At 40.0% G+C, this 10,205-nt stretch overlaps 1 pseudogene across 1 annotated transcript; it reads left to right on the plus strand.

Annotated features, from left to right (window-relative positions):
• The first annotated feature begins 7,664 nt into the window (after positions 1-7,664).
• LOC105525917 lies at positions 7,665-9,978 on the plus strand (annotated as a pseudogene). The gene has a single exon (XR_001003991.1). The product of XR_001003991.1 is annotated as a polypyrimidine tract-binding protein 1 pseudogene (transcript).
• Positions 9,979-10,205: the final 227 nt, after the last annotated feature.

Raw genomic sequence — 10,205 nt, forward strand, 5'->3', positions numbered from 1 at the left:
TCTTTCTTTCTTTCTTTCTTTCCTTCTTTTTTATGAGGTGGAGTCCCACTCTGTCACCCAGGCTGGAGTGCAATGGTGCAATCACAGGTTCAAGAGATTCTCTTGCTAAACCTCCACAGTAGCTGAGATTACAGTCCTGCACCACCACACCCCACTAATTTTTTGTATTTTTAGTAGAGATGGGGTTTCACCATGTTGGTCAGGCTGGTCTCAAGCTCCTGACTTCAAATTACCCACCCGCCTCGGCCTCCCGACGTGCTGAGATTATAGGCATGAGCCACTACTCCCAGTCCAGTGATGGCTAATTTCTTATTGGAATCTATGCAAGACAGAAAACATATCAGAAGACAATGGAATAGTATTTAAAGGAAATAAAACTGTTGCCATAAAATTCTATATCCACCTAAGAAAAATTCTTCAAAAATCGAGGTAAAATAGAAACATTTTCAAATGAAAGGCTGAGAGAATTTACTATGAACCGACCTACACTGCCACAAATGTTTAAGAAAAATGTTTAGACTAAAGATAAATAATACCAGATAGAAACTTGGGCATGCAGAAAGAAAAAAAAAAAGAGAGAAAAATGACTAATGAACTTCCAGTTTCCTGTGAATTATGTGAGGAACTTTGAAGTCACCATTCTGTCCTAACAGGTAAAAAGCTGGACAAACTGTTAAGTAAACAACCTTTCTTAGATCCATCAGAGAAATGAGGTCACAAGGCAACACAATGCCCTCAAAATTGAAGAGACAGGCAAATACAGAGAACCACACTTTACTAAAGCAAAAATTCATGAGCAGAAACTACCTTGGGTACAAGTACTGAAGTAGAAAAACCTAAACTGTTATTGATCAGTTGCTGGAAACTCAGTGCAAAAAAACTCTGAGAGTTAAAAATTCTGGGGGAAACCAGTCACAGGAAGGCTCCCACACTTTTATGAGTTTGATCTCCAACAGATCTACCTGAATAGAGAGGGGATCTACTTCTCCTGAGTAGATCTCCTGGAAGTCAAACTCATACAAGGGAATACTGAATATTGGGGAAAAACAATGAATATTGGGGAAAAAAATCCCCTATGCTCTGGCAGCAGGGAGGGGAAAAGGAGTTATTTTGTAATATGTCAGAACATTCTATTCTTTGTAACAAGGCTTGCCCTCAGGAGAAATTATTTTACCAGAGACTAACTTGCTGAGGTTTTATCATTACCGTAATACCAAAACCAGACAAAGACATTACAAGAAAAAAAAACCCTGCAGACCAATATTGCTCATGAACATAAATGCAAAAATCCTCAACAAAATATTAGCAAGTCAAATCCAATCAGGTATAAAAAGAAGTATACATCATGATCAAGTGGGATTTGTCCCAGGAATGCAAGGCTGGCTCAACATTTGAAAATTAATTAATGTAATCCATCACATCAACCAGCCAAAGAAGAAAAGTCGCATGATTGATCGTATAAATAGATACAGAAAAAAAGCATTTGAAAAATCCAATTCCCATTCATGATAAAGCATTCTCAGCAAACCAATAACAGAGGAAAATTTTCTTTCCTCCTTGATAAAGAACATCTAAAAAAACCTACAGCTAACATTATACTTAATGGTAAGAAACTTGTAGCTTTCCTGCTAAGATCAGGAACAAGCCAAGGATGTCCTCTCCCCTCCATCTCTGCTTTTCAACACTGTGCTAGAACTCCTAGCTAATGCAATAAAACAAGAAAAGAAAATAAAACTTATATAGCATGGGAAGGAAGAAATAAAATTGTCTTTATTCACAAATGACATGATTGTATATATAGAAAATCCAGAAGAATCAGCAAAATCTTAGAATTAGTAGGCAATTAGAAGAAGTTGTAGGATACAAAGCTAATATACAAAAATTCAATATATATCAGCAATAAACATGTGGAATTTGAAATTAAGAACATATCACCATTTACATTATCATTAAAAAATATACTTAGGTATAAATATTATAAAATGTGTTCAATATTTATATGAGGAAAACTCTGATGAAATATATCAAAAAACTAAATAAATGAAGAGCTATTCCATGCAAATGAATAGGAATACTCTATATTACCACGATGTCAGTTATTTCCAACTTGATCTGTAAATCAAATATAGTCACAATCAAAATCCCAGCAAGTTATTTTGTAGATATTGACAAACTGATTGTAAAGTGTATGTGGAGGAGCAGAAGACCCAGAAAAACCAACTCAATATTACAGGAGAAAACTATGTTGGAGGACTGACATTACCTGACATCAAGATTTACTATAAAGCTACAATAGTCAAGGCGGTGTGCTATTGGTGAAAGAACAGACAAGTAGAACAATGGAACAGAATAGAAAGCTCATAAAGAGATCCACATAAATATAGTCAACTGATCTTTGACAAAAGAGCAAAGGCAAATGGAGCAAAGATAACCTTTATCATAAAAAAATTCAAAATGAATCACAGACTTAAATATAAAATGCAAAACTATAAAACTCCTAGAAGATTACACAAGAGAAAATCTGTATGTCCTTGGGTACAGTGATGACTTTTTAAATTCAACACCAAAGACATTATCTATGAAAGAAATAATTGATAAGTTGGACTTCTATAAAATGTAAAGCTTTTGTTCTACAAAAGATACTGTTAAGAAAGTGAACAGACAATCCATAGAATGGAAGAAAATCTTTGCAAAAGACACATCGGATAAAGGATTGTTATCCAAAATACACAAAGAACTCTTAAGACTTAACAAAAAGAAAAAGAAACCTATTTTAAAATGGGCAAAAGGCCCGAACAAACACCTCACCAAAGAAGATATACAGATGGCAAGAAGGCAAAGAAAAAGATGTTCAATATCATATATCACTAGGGACACCAATGAGATATTATTACATACCTTTGAGACTGGCCAAAATCTACTAACACCACCAAATACTAATGAGAATGTAGAGCAACAGGAACTCTCATTTATTGCTGGTGGAAATGTAAAATGGTACAGACACTTTGGAAGACAGCTTGGCACTTTCTTACATAGGTAAACATACTCTAACCATATGATCCAGCAATTGCATTTCTTTGTATTTATCCAAATGCATTGAAATTTTATATCCACACAAAAGTCTGCACACAGATATTTACCTAATTTTTTTCAGAATGCCAAAACTTGGAAGCAACCATGGAGCAAAGAGCAGCCATTGCCACTGTGCCCTGTCTGAATTCCTGATCTATTCCTGATACACCATTAGCCTTTGGAATAATTTTTTATGCAGAAATAGATAACCAGAACACTAACCATATCAATAATTATATTAAACATAAATTAACTAAACCCTTCAAATAAAGGCAGAGACTATCAGATGGATTTAAATTAGGCCCAACTATATACTCTTTACAAGAGAAACTCTTTGAATAAAATAATATTCATAAGTTAATGAAAAAGAAAAATGTATAAACATTAATCATAAAGATAGTATGAATATATTAATATGAGGCAAAGTACACTTCAAGATAAGGAGTATTATTAGATGTAAAGAAAGATACTTCATAACAATAAAATGGTCACTCCATCAAGAAGACAAGAGAAATTTTAAATGCCTATGTGTCTAGTAATAGTTTTACAATTATACAGCAAAAATTGGTAAAATTAAAGGAAGAAATAAAATCACAATTATAAGTGGAAATTTTAACAGTTATTCCTTAGTACTTGATAGAACAAGTCAATATAAGTAAAGATACAGGATATTTGACTAACATTATCAACCAAGAAGAAAACGGAGAAACAAACTGTGGCATATTTGTAAGGTGGAATACTACTCAGTAATAAAAACAAATAAATTATTGACATATACAGTACAGATGAATCTTAAAAACATTACGCTGAGTTTTTTAAAGCCTCACATACAAACAGTATATGCTATATGGTTTCATTTATACACAGCTCAAAATCTGGGAAAGCTAATATAAGGTAGAAAAAAATCAGAACTGTGGTTGCTTTGGTGAGGGAGGGAGTTGGCAGTGACTGATTGTGAAGGGCATAAAATAACTTGCTGGTCTTGCTGGTACTATCTTACATTCTTAAAGTGGATTGAGTTATAAGGCTGAATGAGTTGTCAAAATCAGCAAATATACACTTAAGATTTATGCATTTTCTTGTTACTAAATTTTACATTAAAAGAAGAAATTACAGTAAATACAAAACTCTACTTAATGTTACGCATGCTGAAATATTTAAAGGAAAGCATACTGATGTCTGCAATTTACTTTGCAATACAATAAAGAAAAGATGAATTAATAGAGGGATAAATAGATGGATAGATTAATGATAAAGCAAATATAGTTCAATGTTAGTAGACTTGAGGGGGAGGGTTTACAGATGTTTACAATTCTTTCACCTATGCTATAGCTTCAGCTTTTTCATAGTAAAATGCTAAAAAATTTAAAAAAAAAAAAGCCAAAAGGTATTTAGGAAAGGAGTAGAGGACAGACGTGGTGAGTAGCTCGGGAGTTGCTCCTTTTTCTTGGCTGTGACTCTTGCTTTATAGATAGAAGAACATGCTTCTATAAAAACTGAGTAAACAAAGAACCCAGTAGAGTGGAATTTTACAGGATATCTATATTAAGTGGTTTTCAAATCCTTCCAGAACATGTCGGAAATGCCCAGGTTCCTGAAGTTGTAGGAGATTTCCTTGCCTGAATTTGCCATGGTGTGTTCATGGCCTGTGGTCTGTTTGGGATTAACTAGAATTCCCAAATGCAACAAGCATTTACTTCCAAAAACACTCAGATAGAGAGACCTGTTTGGAGTATAAGGTCTATAAATGGACATCTCAAAGGATATTGTTGTTCTAATATAATCCAAAGAATGTTTCCTATATAGCCCTAAAAAGGATACAAGATGTGGGGTGAGGGAAGTCTCCTGTAATATAAACTCCATGAAGGCAGAAACATATCTACCTTGCTCACCATTTTATGCCCATACTTAGTGCAGTGTCTAGCACAAAGAAAACTATTAAATATTTGCCAAAAAAATAAATGAATGATGATCCCTCCTGTTGGAAATCGTGTGGAAACTTTTAAAATAAGTGATCACATTTCAACTGTTCCCTACTCTGAACCAGTAGAAACAACTTCCCAGCCAGCAGGGTCTTGATCAAATACAGAATTTTATATCTTTATCTAAATGGTTAGTATGTCTTCCCAATGAGAGAACAACCAAAACAACAATTCTTACTGCTATTACCATTTATTGAGCAAGTACTCTAAAACTAGTAACTGTGTTAAGCCGCTTACCTTGTTGCCAGTTCTTACAATAATGCTGAAAGGTATATATGAGATGAGAAAAGCAGCACTTAGCCAAGATATTAATTCACCAAAGGATATACTGCTAGTAATACTCAAAGCATTCAAATATAAGCTGCCTATCTCAAAATCTTATTTGCTACAAACATCTAGCATAGCATATGGTATGCATGTTCTGTACAATATAATACATAAATAAATGTAGAAAGGCTACTATATCTACATTGCTTTTCCCCATGCGCATATGTGGACAGTTCACTCTTGGCAAACACCTACTCTAGACCATGGTGTGTGTGTGTGTAGTAACTGCCTAAACAATTAGAAGGAGGAAGGAAGCACATCCTCCCTGGCCTTTAGCTTCTCTCTTCCTCACTCCCTGGTCAACACAAGCCCATCTAAACCAGAAAGCGCTTTCTGCCTGTAGTAGAATTAGTGGCTCCAGAGTTATTATTCTCCACCCAGCACAGTTGTGTATTTTGTGGATACTTGTTCTCAGGAGACGACTCCTCCTGGGGTTTGTTGTTTCTCCGTGCCCTTAATGGACACCCCAGAACACAGTTCCCCTTCTCACAGAAACTCTATCTAAGCACAGAATGTGTATGAATGCTCCTATCCTGATCATGACCATTCCTAAACAAGAGCACAAGAATAGCACCCATGCGGGGACAAGAGACCATAGACCTGGGGAAGAAGCTCATCCTGCACAGAATTGAGAAGTACTTAAAATATGTCTTCAGTGCAATCTACCACTCTTTCATTAGTGCCCCTTTTCTCCATGTTGAAAACTTTCCTATCCAGCTAGAGTCTATTAATACATGGGCCTGAAGTGGGACAAGCATTACGAGGCCACTGTCAAAATGCCAAGCTATTACAAGTAGACACTCTTGGTTCATTTTATTTTATTTTATTTTTATCTTATCCAGCCTGGGTGACAAAGCGAGACTCTATCTCAAAAAAAAGAACTATATATTAAAGCCTTAACCTCCAGTGTGGTTGTACTTGGAGTAAGGAAGTAATTGAGGTTAAATGAGGTCATAATAGTGGGATTCTGATTCAATGGGACTAGTGTCCTTGTAAGAAGAGACATCAGAGCGCTCTCTGTCTCTCTCTCTCCATCTTTGCTCATGAATGCAATGAGGAAATTCTGTGTGAAGATACAAGAAGAAGACAGACATCTACAAGCTAAGAAGAGAGCCCTCACAAGCAATTGAAGTGTCCAGAACCTTAATCTTGGACTTCTATCCTCCAAAGCAGTGAAAATAATAAATTTCTGTTATGGTGGCCCAAGCAGACTATACAATGCCTAAGTTTGCCTCCCTGAACCTATCAAACCACATGTGTCAGTTCCTTAACACATTTTGCTCAGGATGATAACTTCTTCCTTTGATGCTTTGCCACTGGTAAAAGAGAAATAATACCTTTACTTAATCTTCTCTTAGTATGAAGGTGTTTGAATTCACTGTTGTGATCATGCATAGAAACAATCAAAGTTGTACATCTCACAGACAAGGCCATGCATTCTCATCTCTGTTGACTGCATTAATTTAATGCCAACAGACTTATCAATAGTTATTTCATTTCCACTCTCAGGAAGCCAACAAGAGGTTTGGAGATTGACTGGATACACCTCACCTGAAACCTGTCACAGGTATTTCAGTTTCAATCTTTTCCATAGTGAAAAATATGTAATCTATTTAACATTCAAGTTTCCCTCAAAGATGGAAACATTTTTCTGCAATAAGACACAGTTGTAGGTCAATGTAATACGCCACACAGATATAGATAGCCTCCTCCACCTCTCAAACACATGGAAATGATGAGTTAGAAAATATGGGATCCACAGAAGATATCTCAAAGAAAGCAAGAAAATCTTTAGGTGCCAGTACCCTGACTAGTAACTAAAGCTTAATAGATCACAAGTATTTCTAACCTGAAGGTCTTTAGAGCCTGGAATGTGAATGCCTAACAAGGATAGGAGATAAAGTACTCACATGTCAAGGAGGAAGACCTGGGCTCCCTCATGAAGTCAGGGGACAGAAAAGGTTATCTTGGTGCTTGGGAACACCAATAGAGTAAGCTGGTCATCTGGTTATGAGTGAAAAGGAATGAAAAGAAAGAAATCACTTGTGAGAAATTAGAACCTAAATCTGCTATGAGTACTAGAGGAATTTCAAGCTAAGAAACTGATAAAAATGATCCTGGTCTAGAATATCTATAAAAAGCTGTCAGAGGCATATGTGAAACCATCATATAAGACTCCTCTACAGCAATCTTAGACTTGAACAAAAACCACAAGACAAACAAACCACTAGTGAAGATAGGTTTACAGAAAATAAAATTACTTATACAAGAATAATTCAGCAAATGGAGCAAATGGGAGAAATCACACCTAAATCAGACCTGCCCTCCGGGGACAGCCAGACCTCGCTGGACCTGACCATGGCCGCGGCCTTGGGTGCACCTGGTATAATCTCAGCCTCTCCGTATGCAGGAGCTGGTTTCCCTCCCACCTTTGCCATTCCTCAAGCTGCAGGCCTTTCCATTCCCAACGTCCACGGAGCCCTGGCCCCCCGGCTATCCCCTCGGCGGCGGCGGCAGCTGCAGCGGCAGGCCGGATCGCCATCCCGGACCTGGCGGGGACAGGAAATTCTGTATTGCTGGTCAGCAACCTCAACCCAGAGAGAGTCACACCCCAAAGCCTCTTTATTCTTTTCGGCGTCTACAGCGACGTGCAGCGCGTGAAGATCCTGTTCAATAAGAAGGAGAACGCCCTGGTGCAGATGGCCGACGGCAACCAGGCCCAGCTGGCCATGAGCCACCTGAATGGGCACAAACTGCACAGGAAGCCCATCTGCATCACACTCTCGAAGCACCAGAACGTGCAGCTGCCCCGCGAGGGCCAGGAGGACCAGGGCCTGACCAAGGACTATGGAAACTCACCCCTGCACCTCTTCAACAAGCCAGGCTCCAAGAACTTCCAGAACATATTCCCGCCCTCAGCCGCCCTGCACTTCTTCCGACATCCCACCCTCTGTCTCCGAGGAGGATCTCAAGGTTCTGTTCTCCAGCAATGGGGGCGTCGTCAAAGGATTCAAGTTTTTCCAGAAGGACCGCAAGATGGCGCTGATCCAGATGGGCTCTGTGGAGGAGGCGGTCCAGGCCCTCATTGACCTGCACAACCATGACCTCGGAGAGAACCACCACCTGCGGGTCTCCTTTTCCAAGTCCACCGTCTAGGGGCACAGGCCCCCATGGCCGGGCCGCTGGCGATAAATTCCATCATTCCAGAAAAAAGCCACTTTAAAAAGCAGCTGAAGTGACCTTAACAGACCAGAGATTTTATTTTTTTAAAGATAAATCAGTTTACCTGTTTTTTAAAAAATTAAATCTAGTTCACCTTGCTAACCCTGCGGTGACGGGGATAGCTCAGGCTCTTGGTGACTGTGGCAGCGGGAGTTCCCAGCCTTCCACACCCGGGGCCAGACCCTCGGGGCCGTGCCTTGGTGGGGCCTGCAGGTGGGTGCCCCGACCACAACTCGGCTTCCTTGTGCCTTAAAAACCCTGCCTTCCTGCAGCCACACACACCCCCGGGGTGTCCTGGGGACCCAAGGGGCGGGGGTCACACCAGAGAAAGGCAGGGGGCCTGGTCGGCTCCTGCAGGATCATGTACCTGGGGCTCGCCGGCCATGGCTTCGACTCCCCAACCCCAGCGCTCTAATCAAGTCATGTGATTACCCCACCCTGGCCCCCGGGCCTTCCCTGCTGCCCCTGGGCGGGCTCCCCACTGCTCCAGCTGTGGAGCTGGTCGTCATAATCTCTGTATTGTATACTTGCAGTTGCAGACCTCTGTGCCTAGCAATATTTCCAGTTGACCAAATATTCTAATCTTTTTTTCATTTATATGCAAAAGAAATAGTTTTAAGTAACTTTTTATAGCAAGATGATACAATGGTATGAGTGTAATCAAAACTTCCTTGTGGTATTACCTTGTATGCTGTTACTTTTATTTTATTCCTTGTAATTAAGACACAGGCAGGACCCAGTTTCCAGAGAGCAGGCGGGTGAGGCACAGGGAGCCCGGGTCGGATCTTAGAGCCGCTGAGCTTCAGGGAAGGGGCGGGCGCGTCGCCGCCTCTGGCATCACCTCCGGTTGCCTTACACCACACCTTCACCTGCAATCACCTAGAAAACTTGCTCTCAAACTTCTTCAGGGTTTTTTCCTTCAAATTTTGGACCACAGTCTCATTTCTGTGTTTTGCTTGCCTCTGATGCTGGGACCCGGAAGGCCGGCGGCTCCTGTCTTCACTGTGCTTTCTCCCGCCCCCGCGTCCTGTCCGGGGGCTCTCCTAGGATCCCCTTTCCATAAAGAGTGTAACAAGGGAGTAAATATTTATAATTTTTTATACCTGTTGTGAGACCTGAGGGACGGCGGCGTGGTTTTTTATGTTGACACAGATGTATATTTTGCTAACAGCAATTCCAGGCTCAGTATTGACCACGGAGCCACAGGGACCCCAGGCACATTCCGTTGCCTTACCCGATGGCTTGTGACGCGGAGAGAACCGATTAAAACCGTTTGATAAACTCCTCCCTTGTCTAGCCCTGTGTTCGCTGTGGACGCTGTAGAGGCAGGTTGGCCAGTCTGTACCTGGACTTTGAATAAATCTTCTGTATCCTCAAAAAAAAAAAAAAAAAAAGACTGCCACAGTCTGATGTGATCCCCCCAAATTCATATGTTGAAATCCTAACCCCTAAGGTGATGACATTAGGAAGTGGGGCCTTTGGAAGGTAATTAGGTCATGGGGTGGAGACCTCATGAATAGTTATGAATAGTTTTAGTGCCCTTATAAAAGAGGCCAATGAGAAAGTGCCATCTCTGAATCAAGAAGAGAGCCCTTGCCAGAC

Source organism: Colobus angolensis, unplaced genomic scaffold (genome assembly GCF_000951035.1).
Source record: "Colobus angolensis palliatus isolate OR3802 unplaced genomic scaffold, Cang.pa_1.0 Scaffold566, whole genome shotgun sequence".
Classification (NCBI taxonomy): domain Eukaryota; kingdom Metazoa; phylum Chordata; class Mammalia; order Primates; family Cercopithecidae; genus Colobus; species Colobus angolensis.